The 13,588-nt window shown below is 53.0% G+C and overlaps 1 non-coding gene across 1 annotated transcript; it reads left to right on the forward strand.

The window, feature by feature from the left end:
- Nucleotides 1–1,776: 1,776 nt before the first annotated feature.
- On the forward strand, nucleotides 1,777–1,850 carry trnar-ucu (transfer RNA arginine (anticodon UCU)). Its single transcript has one exon. It is a non-coding gene; the product is annotated as a tRNA-Arg (tRNA).
- The last annotated feature ends 11,738 nt before the right edge of the window (nucleotides 1,851–13,588 follow it).

Genomic DNA, 13,588 nt, shown 5'->3' on the forward strand with positions numbered 1-13,588 from the left:
TTACTCATAGTGCTCAGGGATGTGCAGGTTAAGGTATATTGGACATGCTGAATTCCCCGTCGTGTTCAGGGATGTGCAGTTTAGGGTGGACTTGACTTGCTAAATTACCCCATAGTGTTCAGGGATGTGCAGGTTAGGGTGGTTTGGCCATGCTAAATTAACCCATAGTCTTCAGTGATGTGCATGTTTGGGCGTAACGGCCATTCTAAATTACCCATAGTGACCAGGGATGTGTAGGTTAGGGTGGGTTGGGCATGCTAAGTTACCCATCGTGTTTAGAGATGTGTGGGTTAGGATGGATTGGCCATGCTAAAGTACTCATAGTGTTCAGGGATGTGCAGGTTAAGGTGGATTGCCCATGCTAAATTTCCCATCGTGATCAGGGATGTGTAGGTTAGGTTGAGTTGGCCATTGTAAATTTCCTCATAGTGTTCAGGGATGTGTAGGTTAGGGTGTGTTGGCCATAATAAATTAACCATGGTGTTCAGGAATGTGTAGGTTAGGGTGGATTGGCCATGCTAAATTACCCCATAGTGTTCAAGGATGTGCAGGTTAGGGTGGATTGGCCATGCTAAATTACCCATAGTGCTCAGGGATGTGTAGGTTCGTGTGGATTGGCCATGCTAAATTACCCATAGTGCTCAGGGATGTGCAGGTTAGGGTGGATTGGCCATGCTAAATTACCCATAGTGCTCAGGGATGTGTAGGTTAGGGTGGATTGGCTATGCTAAATTACCCATAGCGTTCAGGGATGTGTAGGTTAGGGTGGATTGGCCATGCTAAATTACCCCATAGTGTTCAGGGATGTGCAGGTTAGGGTGGATTGGCCATGCTAAATTACCCATTGTGCTCAGGGATGTGCAGGTTAGGGTGGATTGGCCATGCTAAATTACCCCATAGTGTTCAGGGATGTGCAGGTTAGGGTGGATTGGCCGTGCTAAATTACCCATAGTGCTCAGGGATGTGTAGGTTAGGGTGGATTGGCCATGCTAAATTACCCATAGTGTTCAGGGATGTGCAGGTTAGGGTGGATTGGCCATGCTAAATTACCCCATAGTGTTCAGGGATGTGTAGGTGGAGATGTAAAGTCGGGGAATGGGCCTGGCTGGGTTGCTGTTCTGAGTGTCGGTGTGGTCTTGTTGGGCCGAAGGGTGTTTTTCCACAATGTCAGTAATCCAATCTCAGGTGGTGCCGATGGCGTTTGTCGAGACAGCCAGTGCTGAGAGGTTGGACGTTGAGGGATTGGCTTCCAAGGGTGGGGATATAGCACGCTTAAAGGGCTGAGTGGCCACCCTCCTGTTTCTGGCCCGTCGCTGTTGAGAGTCATAAAGATGTACAGCACAGAAACAGACCCTTCGGTCCAACTGGGCCATTCCCACCAGATATCCCAATCCCAGCCCTACATCCCTCTCGACTCTCCCTGTTCGTATACCCTTTCGGGGTGTCACTGAGAAGGAGCCCTCTCAGGGTCCAACCCCTTCTTACACCCAGTAAGTCTCTGCTGAAGTCGGGGGAGGGAAAGGCTGGAGATATTTGCCCCTCACCTCTCCTCCCTTCCCTCCCATACACATCCAATCCCCCCAGTGTTTCACTCCCTGGGACCACATCCAGCTCCAAAATCCAGAAGTGCGATCCAGATCCGGACTTTGCAAAGAGCTCATCCTCCCTCCCTCTCTCTCTCTCTCTCTCTCGTGTTACCTCACATCCCAGTCAGACTCTCGCAGAGATGAATTCACTCTGTAATCTGGCGACAGAGGGGCTCCAACAGGCGGGTCCGTCTCTGTGGCGCAATGGATCAGCGCGCTGGACTTCTAATCCAGAGGGTCCGGGTTCGAGTCCCGGCAGAGATGGTGGTGTCAGGTTTACCTTTTATTTTTTTTTCCCACCCCCCCCCCTTTCCCTTTTCATCACCCTCCCCCTTTTGCAATTAAAATAAAACATGCGAAATATCCCACAACGCTCCTTTGCAAGCTGCATGCAGCCGCCAGTTCGGCTATAGAAATGCAATCCTTATCAGAAGAGTTAGATCCAGGGGAACCAAAGGGCCGTGGGGGGAAAGCAGGAACGGGAAGCTGTAGATGGAGACGGTCAGATGGAGTTCGGGAAGGGGTTCAAAGGAGCGCTTTTCAATTTTTGCAAAGTTTGCAATTTCAGTTTTACCAACTCAAATCTCGAGAAGGTGCATGAATTGGCTATTTTTGTTGTTGTTGTTGTTGTTTTGCGTGCATGTTGTTTCTAACTGACGAGGGAAGGATCGTGGGGGTTTTTTATTACAAATGCAAGAACCGGCCGTTTTAGTACAAATTGCAACATTGAAGAGGCACTTGGATGGGGATATGAAGAGGAAGAGGGGTATGGGCCAAGTGCTGGCAAGTGGGACTAGACTGGGTTGGCAAATCCAGTCGGCCTGGACGAGATGGACCGAAAGGTCTATTCTCCATCTCTCTGACTCTAATACAGGGATCCCAGGATAGTCCAGCCAAGGACCCGCAGAGATGGGAGAGCTGTCCGTGGTGCTGAAGGCGGAGGCCACTTGCTGCTGTCTGTGGTGCTGAAGGTGGTCCACTGACACTGTCCCTGGTCCTGAAAGCAATCCTGTTGCTGTCCGTGGTGCTGAACCGTGACTCCTCCAGCCTCTGGGGTTCGGAGTTAAGTCAAACTCGCCAGCACAACCTGCAGGAGGATTTGTGCCGATGTCTGGGACAGAAAGATAGAGTCATTAGAGTTTTACAAACACAGAAGAAACACATCCTCCACTTGGAGTGACTGTCGGTAACTGACTCTTGCTCAGTGCCTCAATCCTTCTCACAATCCTCGGATCTAAACAAAAACCCAGGCCATCTCTCACTTTCAATCCTTTGGCAAAAATACTCAGGGAAAGACAACGAAATGAGGTCATGCCACAACCCAACGGACTGGCCACACTCCCGTACATCAGGAGCATTTCTGAACTGACAGCCAGACTGCTGCGACCACTAGGACTCATAACAGCACACAAACCAACAGCCACTCTCAGACAACAACTCACCAGGACAAAGGACCCGATACCCAGCATGAGCAAAACCAACGTAGTGTATAAAATCCCATGCAAGGACTGCACAAAACACTACATAGGACAAACAGGAAGACAGCTAACAACCCGCATCCATGAACACCAACTGGCCATGAAATGACACCACCAGCTATCCCTAGTAGCTGTACACTCAGATGACAAACAACATGAATTCGATTGGGACAACACCACTATTATAGGACAGGCCAAACAGAGAACAGCCAGGGAATTCCTAGAGACATGGCACTCATCCACGAATTTGATCAACAGACACATTGACCTAGACCCCATATACCGGCCACTGCAGCGGACAGCTACTGACAACTGGAAGTGGCAGAGTCAAACCACTATAAATGCCGGAGGAATCAACACAGAAGCGCTTCACAGGAGGCTCCCAAGCACTGAGGATGTCACCTAGACAGGGGACGAAACGTTTGCAAGAAAAACTCCCAGCTCAGCGAACAGAACCACAACAATGAGCACCCGAGCTACAAATCTTATCATAAACCTTTATACACAAATAAATAAGGATTTGATCTTTACACTTGAGATGCCAAAGAAAGCCCCTGTTTTACCTGAAAGATAATCTTTTATCCGAAAGGGTCCAGAAAAGATTTACAAGGATGTTGCCAGGGTTGGAGGGTCTGAGCTACAGGGAGAGGCTGAACAGGCTGGGGCTGTTTTCCCTGGAGCGTCGGAGGCTGAGGGGTGACCTTATAGAGGTTTATAAAATCATGAGGGGCATGGATAGGGTAAATAGACAAAGTCTTTTCCCCTGGGGTGGCGGAGCCCAGAACTAGAGGGGCATAGGTTTAGGGTGAGAGGGGAAAGATATAAAAGGGACCTAAGGGGCAACTTTTTCCCCCAGAGGGTGGTACGTGTATGGAATGAGCTGCCAGAGGAAGTGGTGGAGGCTGGTACAATGACAGCATTTAAGAGGCATCTGGATGGGTATATGAAGAGGAAGGGTTTGGAGGGATATGGGCCGGGTGCTGGCAGGTGGGACTAGATTGGGTTGGGATATCTGGTCGGCGTGTTGGACTGAAGGGCCTGTTTTGGTACTGCATAACTCTATGACTCTATTCTAATCCGACATTTCAGAATTTGGCCACCATCGCCAACTAAACTATAGCAATTTCACATGTTCATCTAAATGCCCAGGGTTTGGGAAGAATGCCGTTGAAGAACCTTAGACCCTGATCGAGATGAGGAGGCTAGAGGAGGAGGGACTGAGATCTTGCACAAAGGGGACATTAGAAAGAAGAGCAAGATACAAAATACCAAAGGTACAGAAGCTTAAACCGACAGATTCAAGAGCAGCTTCTTCCCCCGTTGTTATGAGACCATGGAATGCACGTTACAAACTTCCAATTTAATGCTGAGCTTGCTTTCTTGTGCACCTTCTTTGCAACTTTGCGTTCCTCACTCTGTTCTATCACCGTGCGATCTTTGTATGGCATGACCTGCGTGTACTGCACACAAAACAAGACTTTTCACTCTACGCATGGACAGTACTAAATCAAACGAAAGGAGCCCACCCCTCATATCCAGCTCAGTCTAGGTAGTGGCTGATTGTTTTCAATGAGATCAATCCCCTGATGTTGGGAGCATTGAGACATCTGTCAATGCCTCAATTAAACCTGCTCGCCACTGGAACCTAGAAGCAAGGTCCTGAAGGGGTGGAGGGAGAGAAAGTTGGTGAGGACTGAGACAGCCGTTTCCAAAGCAGAAGACATGGGCTGCTAGAAATGGTGGGGGCAAACATGGGGAATGCTCAGAATTGGAAGAGATTGTTTTCGGCCAATGGGACACAGAGTTGCAAGGACAGGGTGAGGTTAAAGAGATAAGGAAGTGGTCTAAGGGTTTGTAGGACCACTAGAGTGCTGGATCATCTTTGAGGGGATTGGGAAATAGGACTTGAATCACCAAGACAGTGCAGCTGAATACAGAATACAGAAGGAGAAATGTTATTCTTTAGCAACGCAAAACTCTGGTTAAACAACGATGGAATGACATGGAGCAATTCTCAGCACGAGGTTCATAAAAGATAGATAAAGCTCTGTGTCGGCTTTCAAAAAATACAGCTGGATACTCTAAGCATGACATTACAAGCGCAGAGGACAGCTTTATTCCCTGCCATGATTTGGAGATGCCGGTGTTGGACTGGGCTGGACAGAGTTAAAAACCACACAACACCAGCAACAGGTTTAATTGGAAGCACACTCGCGTTCGGAGCGACTCTCCTTCATCGGGTGGTAGTGGAGGGCTCAGTCCTAACGCACAGAACTTATCGCAAAAAATTTACAGTGTGACGTAACTGAAATTAGACATTGGAAAAAGCCTTGATTGCTTGTTGAGTCTCTCATCTGTTCGAATACCATGATCGTTTCACTTCTTTCATGAGCAAATCACAAAACCTTTCTTTAAAAAAGTCGCGTTCTCAGTTTAACAATTGGTGTTAGCTGGATAATATGTCGACATTGGCTGTAACGGCTAATCTGAGAATGCAATTTTTAAAAAAAATGTTTTGTGATTTACACATGAAAGAAGTGAAACGATCATGGGTATCCAAACAGATGAGAGACTCAACAAACAATCAAGGCATTTTTCAAAGGATAATTTCAGTTACATCACACTGTAAACCTTCAGTATAAATTCTGTGTCTTACGATCCTACCCTCCACTCTCACCTGATGACGGAGCGTCGCTCCGAAAGCTAGTGCTTCCAAATAAAGCTGTTGGACACTAACCTGGTGTTGTTGTGTGATTTTTAACTTTATTTGCTGTGATTTTCTCTGCTCAGGGGCACATTGCTTGCACAAGTTTGACCGGGACGTGGTATGGCCAGGAAGTAGACTGTCTCTCAAATCCCGACAGAGGGAAGGACAAAGAGGTCAGGCAGGGGAATGCTGGAACAGGCTCTGATTCGGAAAAATGAGCAGCAGCAGGACAATGCAGAGGGAGAGAGAGAATAGCCAGTGTTAGCTCAGCAAATGATTTTAGCCAATGGAATATTTCATTAAAAGCCGAGACATTACAAATGCAGGATGTACACACAGCAGACTTGAGAAGGGCCCATAGCTTCACTCGAACCAGCAATATTGGGAACAGCAACTTCTGCACACAACACAGAAGATTTCTATATGCACGTTCAAGGACTGAAACTCAGACTTACGCACTCACAAGAAGACAAGCTCTGACAGTGCAGCACTTCCCCAGTAATGAGAGGGAGCACCACACTGTCGGAGGGTCAGTACTGAGGGAGTGCCGCACTGTCGGAGGGTCAGTACTGAGGGAGGGCCGCACTGTCGGAGGGTCAGTGCTGAGGGCGAGCCGCACTGTCGGAGGGTCAGTACTGAGGGAGTGCCGCACTGTCAGAGAGTCAGTACTGAGGGAGTGCTGCACTGTCGGAGGGTCAGTGCTGAGGGAGTGCCGCACTGTCGGAGGGTCAGTACTGAGGGAGTGCCGCACTGTCGGAGAGTCAGTGCTGAGGGAGGGCCGCACTGTCGGAGGGTCAGTGCTGAGGGAGAGCCGCACTGTCGGAGGGTCAGTACTGAGGGAGCACCGCACTGTCGGAGGGTCAGTGCTGAGGGAGCGCCGCACTGTCGGAGGGTCAGTACTGAGGGAGTCCCGCACTGTCAGAGAGTCAGTACTGAATGAGTGCTGCACTGTTGGAGCGTCAGTACTGAGGGAGTGCCACACTGTCGGAGGGTCAGTACTGAGGGAGTGTCGCACTGTCGGAGGGTCAGTACTGAGGGAGTGTCGCACTGTCAGAGGGTCAGTACTGAGGGAGTGCCGCACTGTCGGAGGGTCAGTGCTGAGGGAGTGTCGCACTGTCGGAGGGTCAGTACTGAGGGAGTGCCACGCTGTCAGAAGGTCAGTTCTGAGGGAGCACCGCACTGTCGGAGGGTCAGTACTGAGGGAGTGCCGCACTGTCGGAGGGTCAGTACTGAGGGAGTGCCGCACTGTCGGAGGGTCAGTGCTGAGGGAGTGTCGCACTGTCGGAGGGTCAGTACTGAGGGAGTGCCACGCTGTCAGAAGGTCAGTTCTGAGGGAGCACCGCACTGTCGGAGGGTCAGTACTGAGGGAGCACCGCACTGTCGGAGGGTCAGTATTGAGGGAGCACCGCACTGTCGGAGGGTCAGCACTGAGGGAGTGCTACACTTTTGGAGGGTCAGTACTGAGGGAGTGCCGCACTGTCGGAGGGTCAGTACTGAGGGAGTGCTACACTTTTGGAGGGTTAGTACTGAGGGAGTGCCGCACTGTCGGAGGGTCAGTACTGAGGGAGTGCCACACTGTCAGAAGGTCAGATCTGAGGGAGCACCGCACTGTCAGAGGATTAGCACTGAGGGAGTGCCGCACTGTCAGAGGGTTAGTACTGAGGGAGTGCCACACTGTTGGAAGGTCAGTACTGAGGGAGTGCCGCACTGTCGGAGGGTCAGTGCTGAGGGAGCGCCGCACTCAGGTGGCTGTAATCCTTTGGTCTGATGGTCTTGAAATCAAAGTAAATCCCTTGGTATCGATGTGGTCAGTGTGAAAGCAGTTGTAATGGTGTTCGGAGATCTCCCGCTGCCTGAGACAAACCAACATTCCTCGCTACATCACTGCACTGTAACCTTCTGGCCATACTTCCTTGGTATCTGGGACTTTACTCTGTCAGGGTAAGGAAAAGGAATTCTGTTCGATCGTGTCCCAAGGGGACTTCAAGGGGTGGAAGCTGATCCCCTTGTGAGGGAAATCTCTCAGGGTCATCCTTTCAAAAAATGAGCCGGGCTCCATTCAAGGCGATCTGTGGTTGGGGGTTACATCCTGTCAGAGTCACGAGACCTCGCCTCAGAGTGGAGGGGTGTTTGGGAAAATTGCAGGATGTTGCATTTTGGTACATTCAATAAAGATAGTGGTGACACAATCAATGGCACAACCTCGGGGTTCAAGTACATAATCCTTTGACATTTGTGTCACATGTAGACAGGGTGGTTAAGAAGACTTGCCTTCATTGCTCAGCCCTTTGAGTGTAGGAGTTGGGGGAATGTCATGTTGGGGTTGTACAGGACATTGGTGAGGTCCCATCTGGAGCACTGTGTCCAGTCCCGGTCGCCCTGTTACAGGAAGGAGGTTATTAACCCGGAGAGGGGTGCAGAAGGGATTTACCAGGAGGTTGCTGGGAAGGGAGGGGTTTGAGCGATAAGGAGAGGCTGGGAATTGTTCTATCCCTGGAGCGTAGGAGGTTGAGAGGTGAACGTAGAGGTTTATAATATCCTGAGGGGCATGGGTAGGGTTAATGGGAGTTGGCTTTTCCCTCAGATGGGGAATTCCAAGATTTGGGGCACAGTTTTAAGGTGAAAGGAGGGGGATTTAAAAGGGACAGGAGGGACCAATTGTTTCATGCAGAGGGTGGTCCGTGTGTGGAATGGCCTCCCTGAGGAAGTGCTGGGTGTGGGCACAGTTTGAATGTTTCAAAGATATTGGGATAACAACAGGAACAGGGAAGGAATATGGGCCAGGAGCAGGCAGGCAGGACTGGTTCAGTTTGGGATTACGGTCAGTATGGACTGGTTGGGCCGAAGGGCCTGTTTCCGTTCTGTTGGTTGCCTGGGATTCTTCCCTCGTCAGGGAATCTTGTAGTGGGATGGAGGTGTCATAGGACAGGAATCCGTGCCCCTTAGCAGACATGGATGGTCAGGCCGCAGTCAAGGGCAGGGGAGGTTTGGGAGACGGACAGGGATTGTCAGCTGACCACTCTCAGGGAAGCAGTGAGCTGGGGGGAAGGCCAGGGCACACCAACTAGTGGCCACTACCTGCCACTGCGACGTGACCGTTGACATAGCAATACGTGACACTGTCGCACGGGGGAGGTTTGCTGGCCAGGGGCTGCTCACAGGCAAGAAACAGCCAGTTGAAGACCACTCCCCAACCCACCCCCAGAAAAGTGCTGGCTCAAGGTGGTGAGAGGTTCTGAGGAGGGGGGGGGGAGGTGACACAAGGTGGGGGGGAACCTTCATCAGTTGTACGAGTAAGGAAGTATTCCAAAAGGTATCCTCGGGGACAAGACTGCACGGTGGAAAGGTTGGAGCAGGGGCTGAGGAGATGAGCGCCGCAGTCCGGGAAGCCGAGGGAAAAGGATGAAGAGCGAAGGGATGTGGTGTGCCGTAACGGAAAACCCCGGAGAGCGTCCTACACAGACTGGCACAACAGCTCCCACCAGCACGGTGGCTCAGTGGTTAGCACCGCCGCCTCACAGCACCAGGGACCAGGGAACGATTCCAACCTCCGGCAACTGTCCGTGTGGAGTTGGCACGTTCTCCCCGTGTCTGTGTGGGTTTCCTCCCACAATCCACAGATGTGCAGTTTAGGGTGGATTGGCCATGCTAAATTACCCCATAGTGCTCAGGGATGTGCAGGTTAGGGTGGATTGGCCATGCTAAATTACCCCATAGTGCCCAGGAATGTGCAGGTTAGGGTGGATTGGCCATGCTAAATTACCCCATAGTGCTCAGGGATGTGTAGGTTAGGGGGATTGGCCATGCTAAATTACCCATAGTGCTCAGAGATGTGTAGGTTAGGGTGGATTGGCCATGCTAAATTACCCCATAGTGTTCAGGGATGTGTAGGTTAGGGTGGATTGGCCATGCTAAATTACCCCATAGTGTTCAGAGATGTGTAGGTTAGGGTGGATTGGCCATGCTAAATTACCCCATAGTGCTCAGGGATGTGTAGGTTAGGGGGATTGGCCATGCTAAATTACCCATAGTGCTCAGGGATGTGTAGGTTAGGGGGATTGGCCATGCTAAATTACCCATAGTGCTCAGAGATGTGCAGGTTAGGGTGGATTGGCCATGCTAAATTACCCACAGTGTTCAGGGATGTGTAGGTTAGGGTGGATTGGCTATGCTAAATTACCCATAGTGTTCAGGGATGTGTAGGTTAGGGTGGATTGGCCATGCTAAATTACCCATAGTGTTGAGGTGCATTTGTCAGAGGGGAGTGGCTCTGGGTGGGTTACTCTTTGGAGGGTCCATGTGCACTGGTTGGGGCCCAAGGGCCTGTTCCCACGCTGTGGGGAGTCTAATCTACCCCAGGCCCTGGCCCACTTGGAACATCTCATCTTGGCTCTCATCCCACCGATTCTTCTAGGAAGCTCACCCGTCGTGTCTGGTGCGCTCGGATAAGCTCATCGCCCCGTTCCTGACGTTGGATTACGCTGGAAACGGTGGCTCTGCCTCTCCCCCGGCTGCTGCCTGATCCCAACTGTGCTTTTCCAGTGCCTGCTCGCTTCGACCCGGACTCTCCAGCCCTCCCTCCCCGCGCGGGATTCCTGCTCAGCACGAGTTACTGTTAACCCTGTCCTAACCGGAACGGTGTGAACTTGCACGCCTGTTCCAACTAAACCCGTCCATGTCGTGGCTGGTGCTGCGCAGTTGGTCCTTTCCCCTCCACCCTCCGAGGGGCTGGTCACTCGCAGTCGGAAACAACGAGGGTGGGGTAGCTCAGCGGACTGATCAAATCTGAGTCCCGTCCACTGCGAAAGGATAAAATCTTTTATTTCTCTTTGCGGCCGTGGGTGTGTGTTAGTTTTTAACAGCTGAATGGAGTTGTATAGTATTTACATTTCCAGTCATAGTGAGGCACAGGCTGTCAGGGCCAAGGGGAGGGGGGCCTGGAGAAGGGGGGGACAGTCAGAGAGAGGGGGCGGACAGAGAGAGAGAGAGAGAGAGAGAGACGGGAGGAGAGAAACAGAGGCATGGAGAGAGAGAGAGAGAGCACAACGGAGAGGGAGAGACACAGCAGCACAGAGAGAGAGACAGAGAGTAAGAGAACGCAGGAGAATGAGGAAGGAGCCAGTGTCTCAGAGTAAAACACCACAACGCAAGGGCAAGAATTAGCACGGGGGAGGGGGGGAGGGTATGGGGGGGGAGGGCAAGGGGGAGGGGGAGGGGGGAGGGGAGGGGGAGAGGGGGGAGGGGGGAGGGGGAGAGGGGAGGGGGGAGGGGGAGAGGGGAGGGGGGGAGGGGGGGGGGGGAGGGGGAGAGGGGGGAGAGGGGGAGGGGAGAGGGGGGAGAGGGGGGAGAGGGGAGAGGGGGGAGGGAGAGGGGGGAGGGGAGAGGGGGGGGGGGAGGGGAGAGGGGGGGGAGAGGGGGGAGAGGGGAGGGGAGAGGGGGGAGAGAGGAGGGGGGAGGGGAGAGGGGGGAGAGGGGGGAGAGGGGGGAGAGGGGGGAGAGGGGGAAGAGGGGGGAGAGGGGGGGGGGGGAGGGGAGGGGGGAGAGGAGAGGGGAGAGGGGAGGGGGAGAGGGGAGAGGGGAGTGGGGAGAGAGAGAGAGAGGAGAGAGAGGAGAGAGAGGGGAGAGAGGGGAGAGAGGAGAGGAGAGGGGGGAGGGGGGAGGGGGAGAGGGGAGGGGGAGAGGGGGAATGGGGGAGGGGGGAGAGGGGAGAGGGGATGGGGAGAGAGGGGAGAGAGGAGAGGGGAGAGGGGGGAGAGGGGAGAGAGGGGAGAGAGGGGAGAGGGGGGAGAGGGGGGAGAGGGGGGAGAGAGGGGGGGGGGGGGAGAGAGGGGGGAGGGAGAGGGGAGGTGGGAGGGGAGAGAGGGGAGGTGGGAGGGGGAGGGGGAAGGAGGGGGGAGGGGGAAGGAGGGGGAGGGGGAAGGAGGGGGTAGGGAGTGGGAGGGGGAGGGGAGTGGGAGGGGGGAGGGGGAGGGGAAGGAGTGAGGGGGAGGGGGAGGGGTGAGGGGGAGGGGGGAGGGGGAGGGGGAGGGGTGAGGGGGAGGGGTGAGGGGGAGGGGGAGTGGGGAAGGAGGAGGAAGGGGGAGGAGGGGGAGGGGACGTGTGGGAGAGGACGGGGGATGGGGCGGGGGAGGGGGAGGGGGGAGAGTCATGGGGTATAGACAGAGAGAGAGAGGGGGAGAGGGCGATAGGGAGGAGAGTGGGTGGGGGAGTGAGGTCAGTGATGACAGAATCTCTCTCTCTCTCTCGGGGATGACATTCCCACTGGCACAGCCCCCCGTCTGTGGTGACGATATTAATTACTGACGGACCGATCGTCATCCCCCTCATTACATTTTCTCCCCCCTTGATGTCACGGTGGGGTGGGGTCTCCCGGACGACGGAGTGACCCGGCTACAGGGTGGGAAGGGTCACCCACCTGGCTGGGGTGGCCCGGGCACAGCTTTGAGCACAGGTGGGACTGAGGGGTAACTCAGACCCTCCCGGGGGCTGACCCTGCCTTTCCACCAGTGCGTGGGTGAGGGGGCAGGGGGAACGGGACAGCCGAGAGGGTGGGACACACAGGGCCGGGGACAGAACACACTGCGAGGAGGGAGGGGGAAGGACGGACGAGAGGGACTGACAAAGAGACAAAAGGGAGGGAGGGAGGGAGGGGGGGAGGGAGGGAAAGGAAAAATGAGAGGCAGATACTGGCAAGGGGCAGGAGGGGAAGAGAGAGAGAGAGAGAGAGAGAAAGAGGGGCAGTTAGAGAGTGTTAATGGACATGAAGCTGGGTAATGGAGGGATTGAGTCCTGGTGGGAGTGACTGTGCAAGGGGGATGGGAGCTCTGCTCACTGGCTGACGGCTGACAGGCTGTCTGTTCTACAATCGGGTGTCTATGGTGGGAGTGTCACCCTGTCCCCGGGGGAAAACAGGGCTTTCCTGCAGGCAGACTGTAACCCGCTCCCCACCCCGCCAAACACACACACAGACACACACACACTAACAGATACACACACAGACACACACACACATACACACAGTTAGAGACAGACACAAACACACATTCACACAGCAAACACATTCACAGACACACACACATGCACTCAGAGATACACACACAATCCACCCCACACTCCCAGCTGTGCTTACTCCCCACACACACACACACACACACACACAGACACAGAGACACACACAGACATATACAGACACAGACTAACATATGCATGTATAGATGTGCACATTCACACAGTCACACACACAGCCATAGACACAAATACACATAGATTGATACAGAGAGACACACCCAGATACACATAAACACAGACAGCGACATGCACAGACACATAGATGCACACACCCAGCCACACACAGACAGGTAGACAGACACCCAGACACATAGATACACACACACACACGAACAGATACACACCTAGACACATAGACACAAACACACTAACAGATACACACACAGACACATAGATACACACACTAACAGATACACACCCAGACACATAGACGCACACACACACTAACAGATACACACAGACACACAAACAGATACACACACACATATAGACGCACTCACACTAACAGATACACAGACACAGATACACACACACACCCACACAGACACATAGATACACACACACTAACAGATACACACCCAGACACATACACACTAACAGATACACACCCAGACACATAGATACACACACACACTAACAGATACACACACAGACACATAGATGCACACACACACACGAACAGATACACACCCAGACACATAGACACAAACACACTAACAGATACACACACAGACACATAGATGCACACA

Source organism: Hemiscyllium ocellatum, unplaced genomic scaffold, assembly GCF_020745735.1.
Source record: "Hemiscyllium ocellatum isolate sHemOce1 unplaced genomic scaffold, sHemOce1.pat.X.cur. scaffold_984_pat_ctg1, whole genome shotgun sequence".
Taxonomy (NCBI): domain Eukaryota; kingdom Metazoa; phylum Chordata; class Chondrichthyes; order Orectolobiformes; family Hemiscylliidae; genus Hemiscyllium; species Hemiscyllium ocellatum.